Source organism: Corvus hawaiiensis, chromosome 10, assembly GCF_020740725.1.
Source record: "Corvus hawaiiensis isolate bCorHaw1 chromosome 10, bCorHaw1.pri.cur, whole genome shotgun sequence".
In the NCBI taxonomy this organism is placed as follows: Eukaryota; Metazoa; Chordata; class Aves; order Passeriformes; family Corvidae; genus Corvus; species Corvus hawaiiensis.
The window spans coordinates 19,903,544-19,919,048 of NC_063222.1; positions in this window are offsets into that span (position 1 = coordinate 19,903,544).

Consider the following 15,505-nt stretch of genomic DNA (forward strand, 5'->3'; position numbering starts at 1 on the left):
GCAGCCGCATCCTCAGCATCAAGAGGACCCAGTGATTTGGGTCCTTGGGGGCTGTCACCATGGGAGATACCACACAGGGGCTGGGAATGGAGGGAGGAGCAAAATGGCTTGCTAGCATCTCTGCATCACACTGGGATTTGGGCTCTGGGACCACCTGGGACCTTGGGAGGCTGGTGGGGACAGGGTCACCAAGGAGCATCATTGATGGCAAGGGGATGGCATCACTTTGCAGGCCAGGCCCCTCACACTTTCCAAACCTGCCTCCTTCCAGTCCAGAGTTTCTCTGCTTGGCGCAGCTGCCACAGCCCCACGGGGTTGTGTTGGTGGGCAGGCACGCAGGTGCTGGAGCGCTTTGGTGTGGCTGCGTGCCGACAGCAACAACAGCACCAAGCACGCGTGACCACCCTCTGGTCCACTGCCCACTGTCCCCTCGAAACACTGTCCCACCCACTGCAAACACCCCACCAGGCCCTTGGGAGAAACCTCATCACGGGGTTGCTGTCGTGGCATTTGCTGCGCCCGGGTTATGGCTGTGCTCGGCAGCAGCACGAGCCTGGCGGGCTCCAGGCCTGGCGTGCTAAATAAACACAGCCACCGTGAGAAAAAGGCAGCCAGGAATAAATAGTCAAATAAAATAACAAGTTGAAGGAATAAACAAAGTGGGGACATGCCCAGGCATGGCACAAGCCTCCGACGTAGCACTTCCAAGCCGGGCTCTGCCCAGGCCCAGTGCCTGCAGGTGGTGAAGCCCAGCCTGCTGGCAGCGCCCTGGCTGGCCGCACCCCCACCCCAGTTTCCCCCTGGCTGCAGGAATCCCCTCTCCCCGTCACACCACATTCCTAGAGTGCCCGAGGATGAAGGTGCAAACACCCTGGGAGAGGTGCCAGGCAACTCCTGGCCTGCCCGGAATTTGCATCCGCTGCCCTGGCGCTTGGCTTGGGAGGGATAAGCCCAGGCTTAGCTGTTGCTTCCCCTGGGGCTGGCTGCCAGTTCCTAACCAGTTTTGCCGTAGCCCTTTCCCACACTAACTGGGGTCAAGGGAGCTGTGTGGCCTCCATCCCACCTCTTCCCTCCAGCGCTCAGGAGCTTTCATGGTTTAAACAATTTGCTGCAAAGAAGACGGTGCGGGGGTGGGAAAGGGGCAGTCCTGAGGGCAGGGGTCTGAAGTTGGGCGGGACTGTGAGGAGTCCACAGGGGATGCCTGCAGGCTGCAAAGCTGGGTTGCAGACCCACAGCTGCTCTCTTGAAGCCTGGATGAAGTTTGGATGATGGCAGAGAGGCGGCCAGCTGAGAACCTGCAAACTCAGTGCTTCCCTGGGAAATCCCACAACACAGGGCCCTGCTGGTAGCAAGGGAGAGAGCAGCTTGGAGCACTCGGGGTGTAACACACTGGAGCCATCACCGAAAACCTCCTTTAAAACTCTCTGCAGGGCCCTGACACTTCACCTCCCTCCCTCTCCAGCTGGCAGCCAGCGGTGCTCAGCCAGGGAACAAAGGAGCATGGTTTAAAGTAGCCAGTTATTTTAAGAGCCTGCACTGGCAGTGACAAGCGGAAAATAGAAAGAAAACCAGAATAAGCAACAAAAGAGCATTCCCTGATACATACTTTCTCAGCAGTGCTTCCATGCTTTTGGTGTAAAATCTATTGCGGGCAAAAAAATCAGAATAAAAGGAAAATTGCCTCAAAGCCCATTCACGAAACAGCACCTGGGTGTCCCAGTGGGGCAGGACGCCAGCGACGTGGCACTGTGAACAGCCAGGCACTCAGCTGATGGGATTTTGCACATAAACTTCACGTCTTCAGGTTTCCCTTGGCTTTCCAGCCTGAAAGGTTGAGTACAAAACAAATTGCTGGCATGCCATGCTTCACTCCACCAGCCAGGCAGATGGACCTGCTGGGGCCCCAGCACAGCCTGGCTCACCCTGGGAGCCAGCAATGGCAGAGCTGCAGCTTTGGCATGACCCGGACATCCTTTGTGTCCTCTGGCACAATTCTGCTGAGGTTTCCAAGTGAGCCTTGTTTGATCTTTGCCTCCACATGTCTGGAGGAGCAGCCTGACTTCTCTCTGTGTTGGGATGCTTTCCCATGCTGCTCAGCAGTGAGGCTCCAAGGATTCAGCTAGTTGTAAAGAGATCAGTGACATAAGATTTATTGCCCTAAGAGTGCGAAATTCCTAAAAAGAGCCTGTCACAGCACAGCCATCTCTACAGCACACTGACCAGGATGCCGTACTGGCCATCCTGGTTCCCCTGACATGGGAAATGACCCCCAAAGCCTGCAGCAGTGTGGGCTTTTCCTAAAAGCATTAGCGTGCACCATTATACTGGGGAAAACCCGGTGAGGAGGTGTAGAGGAATGTGAGATGTGTTGCTCCAGCAGCCCGTGGGTGACAGGGCTGGTTCAGCAGGCCTGTGGCTAGGTGACCCTGGTGTGCCCCTGCCCACCATCTCTGTGTGAGCCTGGTGGGATGGGGAGGAGAAGGGTGGTGTGGGAGGACCTGCCCACCCCACACCAGCGTGGAGGAGAAGTCAGTGAAAGCCGATGGGCAGAAAGGTGCACCTGGGACTATGCTGAGTCCAAAAATGCCCCCAGGCTGAGAGCTGGTGGTCCTGGCACAGGAGGGGATCTGCTGTCCTTTGGGGGGGGTCAGACCTGGACTGCTTGGCCACAGTGCAGATTGGGGAAGGTTGCCACAATTCAGATGGCCCAGAGCTGGGGGACAGGTGTGGTCCCCAAATCAGCTGCACCACAACAGAAAGCAACAGTTTCCGACCCAACCAGGTACTGCTTTGTCCGCTGCAATGGCTACCCACTATGCTGTGGCACAACTCTATAATCCACAGGGCAGTATGTTTTTTTTCCTTCTAACTGCTTACTAACCCCAGAACACCATGGAAAACCACTGCAATAAAGCTGCTGGGATGCCAGGTGCACACCCCTGCTTACTCCTTGCTGGAGTCCCAAACTGCCCCCACATCATGCCCAGCACCATCTTCACCTGCAGCAGGTATGGCAGCATGGGGGGTGGACTAATGGGGAATGGGGACAAGGACCAGGGAGAGGACACTGACTTCAGCCCTCCCCCATGGCACCCACATAGACCTCCAGATTATGCCCTAAAGGATGGTCAGACTGGAGGGGTGCTGAGCATTGCCCCCGGGACAAGCAGCACCCACTTGAAATGTTTGGGTCAGGGATCCCTGAAGTGCCATGTTCCCCCTCAGCCAGGGGCTGTGCAGGTGCAGCCATGGGTGCCCCACATTCCCCCAGGTTCCTGGCCTCCAGCAGAGAATTTGGGGGGAGGTCAAGCAGTTTCTTCATTCTCTCCCCCCTCCCTTTCCAAGATGAAGAATTTAATTTTAGTTTTTACAGCTCCTCCTAGGTGGATAAATCCCTTCCTGGCGAGTCCAAGCCCTGGAAAATCTTGTGAATCTAATGCTGGCCCTTCTGGCAGTCACTGCAGCAATTCCTGTTTCTCTCCAGCCGCACTCTGTAAAGTTTTATAGTTTCCTGGTTGTAGCTGCAAGGCCCCAGCCGTGCCGAGGAGGGTGGCGGGGGGAGAGCCCTGCACTCAGGAACTCGAGGCCAGGGAGGCGAAGCAGGGAACCGTGGCCTGGTGGGATGTGCCAGGGAGCTGTCAGGTCCCTTTGTGGGCTCATCCAGGCAGGAATGTTCTGTGCAGAGGGTGGCACAGTCCTGCATGTGGGGATGAGGTCCATCACAGATCTCATCACATCCCAGCGTGGGTCTGGGCCAGCCCTGCCTCTGTGCCGCGCGGTGGTGGCAGGAAGATGCCACTGTCACCCAGCATGGGGAACATGCCTGGGGAGTGGGCAGAGCTGCTGGCACCACAGCTGTGCTGGGTGTGAGCAGGGCCCCACCACGAAACCTGGTGCTCTTCCCTAATGAGAATCAGCTTTATATCTGCTTTGTATCAGCACAGCACTGCTCCAGCCCTAGGGAACGAAGAACCTGGAGAGCAAGCAGTGCTGTGGTATAGCCCATCACCTTGTTTGTTCCTGTTGGCCACATGCATGTCCTCAGAGGGTAATATGGCACCTTCACAGGTGGGAAACCAAGGCACAGAGGTGCTGCTTTGGCTGGGATCAGCTTCATCCTAGTGCAGGACATGGTACTTCGCTGACCAAGTGACCATAGAGCCCTCTCTGCTTGCTCCCTGTACCTCTGGCTTTGCAGTGACAACAGTACGCCCCAGGTGATCCACTCCCCATGGTGATCCACTCTCCTGGGAGCCTTGGCCACCTGTGTACAGAAAGGATAAAGCCTCATATCACCAAATCTCTTGATTTTCTTTCTGATCCTTACCTGTATTTGGCAACTTCTGATGGAAAATCTGACCCCCAGATGGATCTGGTGGCTGTGGGAGTCAGAGACAAGTCCCTGCTAAATGCACCATTGTGGCTAAAAGTCCTGGCTGATGTTAGGCTTTATTAGGGAAGCTGTGAGAGAGTGAGTGCCAACATTGTAATGCCATCAGCTCTGTTAATACTTATGCTCTGCCTCTGAGCGCCAAAGTCACCATGCTCAGCTCCGGCTGCTCTGTTGCCAAAAGGATACATTAAAAACAGCCCAGAGAGAGGCAGGGAGTGTGACAGGCAGGAAGGTGGTTTCTGGGAAAAAAGAAAGAAAGGAAAGAGAGGAATGAAAGGGATGTGACAGTGGTATGCAGCCCCTGCACCAGCCCAGTGGTCTGCCACTGGGTCTCATGGGACTGCAAGGCATCACAGGAGATTGTGACTGGGATGAGGATGGATGGGTGGGAAACAGCAGTTCCACTGCTGACCCTGCAGTGGGTCTTTCCCACATATTCCCCAATCACTCAGCAGCCATGGAGAAGAGAATGCCTGTGGATGCCAGGGCACCCATGGGTGCTGGGATGGGTGGGACAAGTGGGACCTAGGGGATGGGGATGCTCTTGAGTGAGTGCCACATGGGCAGATCTCTCCCTGTCTTCCTCCTTGTCCCAGCAGCCAGGCTGGGACATCCCCATCCCCTCTGCCACATCACTGGAGGACATCACGGGTCACCGAGCAGCAGAGAGACCTGTCTAACCCTTCACACCCTTCCCAGAAACAAGGGGCCGGGGGGAGGTGGTAAGGGGGGCTGTAAACTCTGCATTACCACTAATTAAGCACTTGGCTGTCACCGAGGCTTCCCAACACGCCTCTTTCCCTGACACTTTTACTGTTTGGGGAAATGGTGTCTCGGGCCTTTGATGAACTCGCTATGAAGTTGAAAGGAGCTCGTGGCGCAGTGCCAGAGCCCATCGCAATTGTCTCTCGGGCTGGGGATGGGAAATGACCCATTTATAAAAAGTGAGGTGATAAATTAGACCTGGGAAATGGGAGCCACCGACTGTGGAAAAAAGGCAGGATGGGCCGGACTGGCTGTCGGGCGCCCCAGCCTGTCCCCAACCCCGGTGCAGGTACAGCCAGGCTGGGGCGAACCCAAGGGGTGACAAACCTTGTCCTGCTGGTGATGACAACCTGTCATGTGGTCCCTGCTGTGGTGGGAGCACGTGCAAGTGGAAAAGGGAACTGGCACTGGGCAGGACACTGTGCAGAGGAGGACTCCTGGGGGTTTATTTATAATAGGGTATTTTTGGGGTGAAGCAAATTCAAAAGCTGGAAATCCAGGGCAGGAGCAAAGAGTGAAACACCCAGCTCTCAGGCTGTCAGGAGGAGCAAACGCAGTCTGTGTCCTACCATGAAGCCAGCTCATGGCTGGGGCTGAGGCACGGCCCCACATGCTCTGCCTGCGGAATATGCAGTTGAGAGGGCTATGAAGTCCCCATGTTCATTGTTCCAAGTGCCACCAGGACACAGGGCCTGGCTGGGGTGCAGGTGACAGTGAGTGTGTGGCCATACATCCCTGTGTGTCCCCATGTGGGGACCCCACACACCCTGCCAGCATAGACCCTCCTGTTACAAGGGGTCAAGTCCTTGGGTCAGGGTGGGCCATGAGGGCCAACTCCTCCTGGGATGCAGAACCCCTACAAATCTATTTCATGCAACATGGGCCAGGGCTCTAGGAGTCTCCCAAGCGCTCCATGTCCTGAGCAACTCAAGGTGTGACCATGCTGATGACTGAGTTCAGGAACCATCACCCACAGCTACATCATCATCCAACTTCTGAGTTCTCCCTGTCCCCTGTGTCTGCCCCTTGCCCCACCTCCATTCTGCCATGGCTCAGCCCTGAGCTGGAATAGCAGCCAAGGGGCTGCACCACAGGATCATTCCAGGTTAGCTCAGAGCAGCTTCATGGAAGGCAGCTGGTTTTCCATGACTCTGGTGCCTAACCCCAGAGAGCTGGGGCTGCAGGCAGGCAGCAGGAGCCATTCCTTTCCCTGTCCCCATCCCCCAGACTGGGGCAAGGCTGGGGGATTCTCCCCTCCTCAGGGCAGGCTCCAGCAGTCCCTATGGGACAGGGGGACACCAGCTCTCTCCTTGCATCAGCAGGTTGCAATGGGCTCTGTCGGCAAGTCCACAAGGTGAGAGCCTGCTGGAAGGCTAATTAATGACTGCCAATTAGCACCAGTCAGGCCTGGCCGGCGGCTGGGAGCCAGATGCAGCAGGTGATGGGATTTTCTGTGCAGTTGAAGGGAGAGTCTCTGGGTTTCACACATAGAATTCAGTTGCCTGTTTGGTGGCCGTGGATGGCGAGAGGCTCAACTGCACACAGACACAGCAATGGCTGCACGAGCTTGGATGGCTGCTGAGAGGCTGTGGACGGTGGTTTGGTCAGGGACGCAAAACCCCAGCTCCCAGAGATTCTGCTTCTCAGCCTTCCTTGGGCTTTGTCTCCCACTGCAGCACAGGCACCCACCAGGATCTCACCCCTTCCCCAGAGCAATGCAGGAGTAGCCCTTGGCATTGCCCTCCCTTTGGCATCACACATCCCTGCACAACTCTGGGGAAGAGCTGAGGGAGACACGTGTGCCTGTGACGAGCTCCTGGGCCAGCTGGGAAGGCTGGAGGTCCCTGCTGCCACAGGAGACAGCACCTGTATCCCATCCTATACACCCCTCAACCCCCTCTGTCTGCCTTTTATGACTCTCTGTTGTGCTCCTGCTCTTTACCCCACATTTTCATGGCTGCTGTACCACAACATTCCCTATATATTTGAGCCTTGATTATTTCTAACACCATATAGGCAAGTGTGTGAGTATATGTATACATATATATATTCATCTTATCCTCCCCGCATTGTGTTTCTCATTAATTATTCACATCTCATGAAATAGGAATGAAAAGAGATTGCATGATGCTGGCTGGAGTCTCGCAGGAGGGAAATCAGCCCAAAGATTTCCCACAGCCACTGCTGAGCTCAGGCATGAAACCTTTTGCCTCAGGGCACAGGGCACCTGGTGTCAGTGTTCCCTCTTGAGAATCCAGGGAAAGGGAGCCTGACTGAAGTGAGGCTGCCGGAAGCCCCTCAGCTGCATGGAATGGGTGACAGAGAGGTCTCCCAGCCGTGGCGAGTTCCTGCCATGGCACAAGACCTGCTCCAGTCCTGGTCACTGGGTTTCATTCCATGGTTTTGACTGAAAGAAATCCCTTCCCTTCAGCATGTGCTGACTGCAATGGGGTCACATCCTAACCTCCGCTGTGATAGAAAAATAGGCAGGGGCCTGCCTGAACCTCTCACTCAAAGGCAGTTTCCCATATTCCTGAGCCCTGTCCAACTTTTCCATATCCTTTATCAAGCCAGGATGCAGCACTCAGTCCTTGTCTCACCCACTGTACACAGAGCTGGACTCATCTTTCTCCTCTTTCCACCTTTTCTCCTTGCACAGTCACACCCTGGCCAGCACACGGGCACTGAGCCCTGGGGTCACTGCTCTGCACGAACGGGAACCTCTGCTCCTGCTCCACCCAAACACCACTTGCTTTCTAAAATAGCTCTTTTCTTCCCACCCCTCTCCCTTGCTATTTAAAAATCTGCTTCATATACTTGATCTATTCTGTTTTTAAGAGGTTATCAGGAAGAGAGGGCTAAAGAAGGTCCCTTGTTCCCTTTTAGCCTCTCTCCACACTGCCCTGTGCCCATCACCCTCACCCTCTGTTCCCTCACGTGCTGGCAAAGCCGCTTATTTAGGCAGGGGTACTGCAATATTTCCAGTGCTTTGCTCCATGCTCTCTGCCCATTGTAATCTTTTCTTTGCTCTTTTGACCATCAGCATATATTGAATAAGAGCTGTTAATTGAGCTGTCTGCATTGACATGTTGGGCTTGTACTTAGTGGCTATAATTAATTTAGGACAATATATGTGAATTATCTTGATTAGTCTATCCAAGATGCATCATCTCGCACAGGCCCATGGTGAATGTCATATATCTTCGTGCAATCCTTTCCCACAGCAGCAAAGTCCTTCAGCCTTAACTAACCTAAATATGTCACGTTTTTGCTTAACACGCTGCCTTCTCCACATCATTAATGAGCGTAATAAACCACACTGATGCTAACGCTCAGCAGCCTGCCTGGCCCTCTGCTAACCTCCTGCCACAGGGAGTAGTGGCTGTTCACACAGCCTGGAGGTAGAAATCAGGACCTGGTAAGGTGGAGGTGCCTCGATTCCTGGACACGTGCTGGGGTGGGGGGTGGCTTTGTGCAGTGGATGCTGCCGAGAGCTTTCCCTCCTCCCCACTGGGTTGGCCAACAGGAAAATCAGCCCATGAGAGGTCCAGTCAGGTCTCCTCCGAGGACTGTGCTCTAGCTGGCACACAGACCTTGGGATGTATGGTCATGTTTGCATTTCTTTGGTGTCTTTTTCTAGGGGGCAGGGAAGTGTCTGCCAGCTTTCCACAACTGAGGAAATACAGTGGTGCATCCACTCAGCCCTGCTTCTGTCAACTTCCTCACTCCCTCTGTCTCTTCATGGCCACATTTTGGTCATATCCTTTCTCACCCATTGCTTGGCCCCTGCGGAGAGCCCTTCTCAGGGTTCTCCTGGAAGTGTTCAGTGATGTTGGAACCTGTTTTCAGGCACGGCAGGCAATCCCCCACTACTGCGGGAATGCTGGTATGCCTCTGGAGCCGCCACTGGTAGGACGGGTTATGCTTATGGGGACGTGTAGTGGCTCGACCCGGAGAAGGGCTGGTGCTGGCTCCGGGGCAGGCCCTTTTTTAGAAGCAGCATTCATCACTGCCGAGACCTCCTTTGATAGTTGCACTACAAACAAACACGCAAACAAACCAGCCAGCCCTTCAGATATCACTCGGGCAGAACAATACAATTACAGGGCTCAGGTTTCCAGCATCAGCCTCACCCTGGCGCTTTGGAGAGCTCTGAAACCAGCAAATCCTTAACTCTGCATCCATTTGCAGGTCGCTCCGAATTTCCCAAGCGCTGCAGAAGTGTTTACCCAGTGCAACAGCGCACCAAGATGGAGGAAATTCGGCAGCCCTGGCAATGTGTGATCCCAAGGCAGCAGGGAGATGTGGCACACACACCTCGAGCGCCAGCAGCCTGACCTTGCCCAACCGACCGCACACTGCAGGATCCTGTTTGGGACAGACTGAGCAAGATGGGAGAGATGTTTAGGCTAAGTCCTTGGTATTTAGCCATTGGAATTTAACCCCTCTGGTTCTGATTATGGCTCTAGAAGTTCAGTTTCCATCGCAGACCACCGTTTTTGGCCACTTAAGAGCAGTCGGTATCACCTCTGACCCCCCGGCAAGCTTTATTGCTGCAGCTCACAAGGAAGCAGCCGCATCGGCTGCCTCGTAAAGCTCAGGGCCGCCGAGGGCTGGTCTTGGCAAATAAACCCCTTGCAGATCCCCTCCCCCCGTGCGCTCCCTGGGGTCCCCCAGGGCCACCCAGCATCGCCAGCCCCATCACAGGATTCCCTGCGGGTGCATGGCAGAGGGCAAAGCCAGGGACAGTCAGATCAGCGCCACTCTGATTTGGTGGCTGGTCGCTGGAGAATGCTCCCACAGAGATGAGGTGTCCATATGGAGACACCCCTCACTGGCATGGAGCTGAGTGGCATTTTCTCAGAATGGCTTTGGTTCAGCCGTGAGTTGGTAGAGTGCCATTCCTGTCCCACAAGTGCTTCCACTGCAGCCAGGTGCAAGCTCTCCTATGTTTCCTAAGCAATTACTGCATGAGGACTTTGCAGCCCTCCTCCTGCTCTCCCCAGCCTTGGTTGAATTGCTGACACCCAACAGAGTCAGGAGGAAGCTGAATTGCTGACACCCAACCGAGTCAGGAGGGAGCTCAGAGGTATCACACCCCTTCCCTGCTTTGGGAGACCTCCTTGCAGCCTTGCTGGGGACACATGGACAATGGAGGGGAGCAGCTCCATTCCATTGAGTCTCTGTTGCCATTGCCTGGCAGGCTGGGGAACAGGAAGGTGGCCCTGAGGGGTCCCTATCCCCGCTGGAGTCTCTCCTCCTCATTGTGAGCCCACTCTATTGTTGTCATCCCATCTCCTTCTCTCCTTAGAGCTTCTCCCAGGCACACACGGTCCCATGGGCTGCCTGTGCTCACCAAGGCCCTCAGCTTCATAGCCTGTCCCAAGGGCTCAGCTCAGGGATTTCTCCTGATGGCCTGGGATTTTGTGAGGACATCACAGCCAGAGCCCATCCTGCTCCCAGCACATGAGCCTCCTCTGCACCCTGATGGTCCCAGCTATGTCTCCTCCTCCTGCCCTGAGGGTCAGGGACTGGCACTGGTGGCATCTGGGGTCCCATGTCCCTTGCCCTGGCTGCAACGCTGTTGGGGAGTCTCATCCAGACAAGCTGAAGGAAAACCTTCAGGAGGTTTCCTGCTTTTGTGTGGTGAGCCAAGGCTTGAGATTTGTTTTGGAAGCTCTCCCAGGGGAGGCTTTTTGGCTTGAATTTTTTTTTCCCTTAGAAGGATGAAGTGTGCCTTCAACCCAGGTTGGGTTCCCTGGCCCTGCCTGAAGAAGCTTTGGGTTTCTGCTGGAATGGTGAGTGAAGTTTGTGGAAACAAAACTGCATGTCCAGGCTGGCATGCAGGTCCCCTCTGAGGTGACACAGTGCCATACGTGACCAACGTCCTTCAGGAGAGCTTAATCCCACACTGTTGACATGCACAGCAAGCAAACACATGGGTGTTTAAATTCAGAAAAGTTAGTCTTCTGGATTTTCCCATGCCTCATAAAACACCACAATCGGCACCCTGGAGATGGTGCCCAGTGTCAGACCACCACCTGCTCCCCAGGACCCAATGCTGTGCTAAATAGGGTGTGAGAGCCCTGACCTGCTGCATCAGCCACCTCCACTGTGCTGAAGCAAGGAAGCTGCATCTCTCCCCTCATGAGAGCCAGGGGATGGAGGCACCCCAGGGTGCTCATGGAAGGAGGCAGACCCAGCAGCTGCTATCCCAACGGGGCTCAGGGCCCCAAGGGCCCCTCAGGATGCTGTCAGTGCCAGGGCTGCATCCTCTATCCTCATCTCATGGTTTGCAAGGAGGAAGGATATTTTGGCAGGAGGGGTGGCTTTTCAGGGGGGAAAAGGGACTATTTAGGCTGAGCTGGATCTTCCCGCCTCCTAACTGCTGAGTGTATGCATCAGGGAAGTGCGGGGGCACTGCTGGCCCCGGGGACGCTCTCCCCAGGGACACAACGCTGACGCTGATACTTGAGACACTTCAAACAGTACCAGCCAAAGCCCCCGAGAGCAGACTGACAGCAGAGCTGCTGGCGCCGTCCCCAGACGGGCTCCTCGGGTCCGAGGAGGGCTGCGAGCGCTCGCCTCTCTATTTACATTACCAGGAATGCACAAAACAGGGGGGCGCAGGCTGGGGAGGGGGGTATTGGCTGATTGTTCCCAGGATCCCCTTGTCAGAAACCCTCCCTGCTCTGTTAGTGTCTCTTGATATATGGCTTGCATTAGGGGATGAAAGTGAGGCATAGCTTGGGGTTTTGGCACGACAAACCCCATTAAACTCTCTCTGGGAAAATGAGTCCAAAAAGTGTTTTGGGGGGTTGAATCACTAAGGGGCTGTGAGCGGCATTTATCCGCACCTCCGGCAGCCTGGCCAGGGCAGGAGCGGGGCGGGTGCTGCCGGGGGAGAGCGGGCAGTTACAGCACCCCTCTTCACCCGCCCCCTCGCACTGTCCTGCTGGGGACTTGGGAGTGCTCAGACACAGGGCAACTGGCCCCAGCCCTTCCATGGTATTGATCCCAAAGTCAGGCACCCCTCTGCCACCTGGAAATTTTGGGGTGGGTGGAGGAGTCACAGGGTTGGGAGTCTCCCCTGCTCTCCTAAAGCTGTCTTTGGGGAGGGGATGGAGACAGGATCCTTCCCCACCATGGCAGCCTGACTTGGGAGCCACTCCATACCTCCTCCCTGGAGTGCTCGATTGGCAGTGGGATGCACCTTCCTTGCACCACACGTCCCTGGCTGCTTTTCATTTCCCCAGGGACAGCAGGACAAACCAGGGGGCCCCACCTCAGACCCATTCAGGTGTGCCACAGGCTTTGTCCTCCACTGCTTGGAGGTCAGGCAGAGCAGGAGAGAGCCATGCTGGAAGAACACAATGGGAGCTCTTTGGGCCGGGGTTACTGCTGGGTAAACCCTCTTCTCTCTTCCCGGCACCAGGGGATCAAAGACAGGCAGGAGGAGGGAGGGTCAGTGCAGCCCTGAGTCCCCAGCCCCTCTGTCTGTAGTTCCCAGCCAGAGGGGGCCAGGCAGAACAGCCACCTGTCTGCACCCCCAGCCCCACAAAGGCCACTCTGCAGGTGATCTGCTCCAGGGCAAGGAGAGGGGGCTGCTGAAAACTTTCCATCACCCCATGAGGGAGCAGGAAAATACCTGCAGAGGCTGAGGCAGGAGTCAAAGCAGCAGCGGGGATGACTAAACACAGGTGAAAGGAAAATTGCTCCCAGTCAGAGAAGGCAATCCTCTCCAAACCCAGCCCAAATTGCCCTCTCTTCCCTGTTTGCACTGTGTTTCCTGCTCTCTGTGATGAGAGGCCACATAAATCCCTAAGTGCCAGTTGTGCAGCAGCGAGAACATGTCAGATGCCAAGAGCAACGCAATAAAAAGGGTGGGAAGAGGGACAGCGTGGGCATTGTTCGCCTGCCTGCCCCCTGCCTCCCACCAGCCATTCTCTCGCTGTACTGTACTTGCCCCTTGTTTCCCTATAAAGGAATCAGGAATTTGCTGGGGACCAGGGGCAATGGGCAAATGCAGAACATCACAGACACCTCTGGCTGCTACCCGTGTTCGGTTCCTGAGGCCCCTAGCTGGGGTAAAGGGCAGGGATCACAGCCCCAGTACCTGCCATGCTCCATGGGTCCAGAAACAGCATCCCAGGACAGATGGCACAAAGGCACTGGGGGACAGCAAGTGACACTCAGGTCACCATCCTCCAGGACATCCAGCCTGGCTTCCCTGGCCTGTCAACCCTGCCCAGTGCTGATGCCCAATGCCCCCTCAGCATCCCTCAGTGGGGTAATGCTCATGGGTGCTCGTGGCACACTCTGCCCAGGCCTTGGAGAGGAGGGGGTGGCCATCACAAATGAGAAGCAAGGCCCTGGAAGATGTCCAGCTCTCTTTTAATTAACCTGAACAAGCCAGAGCTTAAGTTTCCGAGCCAAGCCGAAGTCTCCCTGTTAGGAAAAACCTGCAGTACCTGGCAGTAATTTAATAACTCTCATTTCGAGCTTTCTAATAGCAGCACTGTGGAACGGCTCCAAACCCGCTGGTCTCCTTGCCTTTCCGCAATCAAGTTACCTTTATTGCTTTATAGCAATATTAACAGAGATACCAGTGTTAATGCCTCACCTCAAACTCAGCTGGCAGGAGCCTGGCACGGCCAAGAGGAAACCCGGCGGCGCGCGGTGGGGCCAGGACAGCTGGCTCCCAGCACCACTCCCGCACCCACCCCTAGCCCAGGGAGCAGTCCCTGTGCTCCAGGCCCCAGTGCCAGGCATGTGGCAGGGTGAACTGTCACCCCTGGGATGAGGTTTGGCTCAGGGGTGCTCTGGGAGGAAGGATGCCTGTTCTCAGAAATAGTATACACCATCACCCTGGGGTCCAGCCCTTTTTGGGGAGGTGTTTGCATCGCTGCAGGGGTACAGGATTAAGTCCTTTCCCAGCCACCAAAGGGGCTGCCAGGATCCATGGGGAATGTGGCAGCAGCCCCTGGTGCCTCTGCTCTAGCAGACTTGTCCCTTTCAGCACAGCTGGAGTTAGGGTGTCCTGTGTGGCAGGGCCTGCCTGCCTGCCCCTTGCAGGGCTGCAATTAGCTCAGTTGCGCTAGCCTAGAGGAGGGGCTCCATGGCTTGAGGGGCTTCAGAAATACTCCTCCCTCCCAGGGAGGGCAGAATGACTTTCACCTTTGAACCCACAAGCAGAAGATGGACAGGAAGAGTGCACATGAGAGAAACCCCTCCTTCATTTCAAGTCCAAATCATACTGTTCTACAAGAAACACCCCATCACACAGCCAAGGGCATGTGAGCTCCTTATAGGAGCTCCACCCAACTATCACTCACAGGTGTCCCTCCGTGGGACTTTCCCTGGCTGTGATCTCCCTCAGCTGAACCCTGTCACCCAGCAGCTGATGCTTTAGAGGGGTTCCCCCCTTACTCCCGGCTCTGCTGCAGGTTTGTCATACAACTATGGTGCTTCAAGAGCAGGTTTGAAGAATGCCATTCCTCCTTGCTGGCTGGACATTGTAGTAAAAACTTGTCTAAAGGCACAGTCCTGACCAGGGGTACCACACAAGGATGTGGTGATTGTCACCTTGCCCTCCCTGGGCTCCTCTAGCCAGCCTGGGTGGCAAGCGGCAGACTTGTCACTGCTGCCATGAGCACCAAGAGGCAGTGAGGAAGAGGAAGGGCTGAAGAAGCACTTGGTGTGTGCCATCGTGGAGAGGGCATGAACGCCCCAGCCCTGCTGCGGTGGTGGCAGCACCACATCCCAGGGCAGAGCAGGATTGTATAAAAGCCCCTGGCCGTGGCTGGCCACCAGCGTGGGAGCTGACAAAGCAGCACTGTTCCAATTTATGAGATTGGAAAGAGCTGCTGGTGGGGCACAGATAACCTGACATGGCAGGGACATGATGGGCTGCTGGAGGGGACAGGCTGACACAGAGCACGCCCTGCTGGGGGTTGCCCAAACCTTACTGGTCCCCACTGGGTTCAGCTGGGAGCCAGACTGGGGCAGTGGGCTCTCCAGGGACTGGTGTGCTTTCCTTGAGCACCTCCTTCTTGGATGGAAGGTTTCTCCCCAAGCTGGGTAGCAGAGCTGTGTGTCAGTTGGTGTGTGGAGCCACTGCTAATACCTTCTTTGCTATTTTTAGCTCAGCAGCCTCGTGCTGTTGGTTTCAGCGTATTTTTTTTTTCCTCCCAGTAAATTCCAAATCTTTTTCCTCTTTCACCTTCTATTCCGGGATGCTGCCTGTACCATTCGGCTTTGATCTGCACTGATGCCAAGAGTGTTTTGAAACTCTAAGTATAGCACATCCCTTGAATTTCTCTTATCTAGCGAAGCAGTAATATCCTC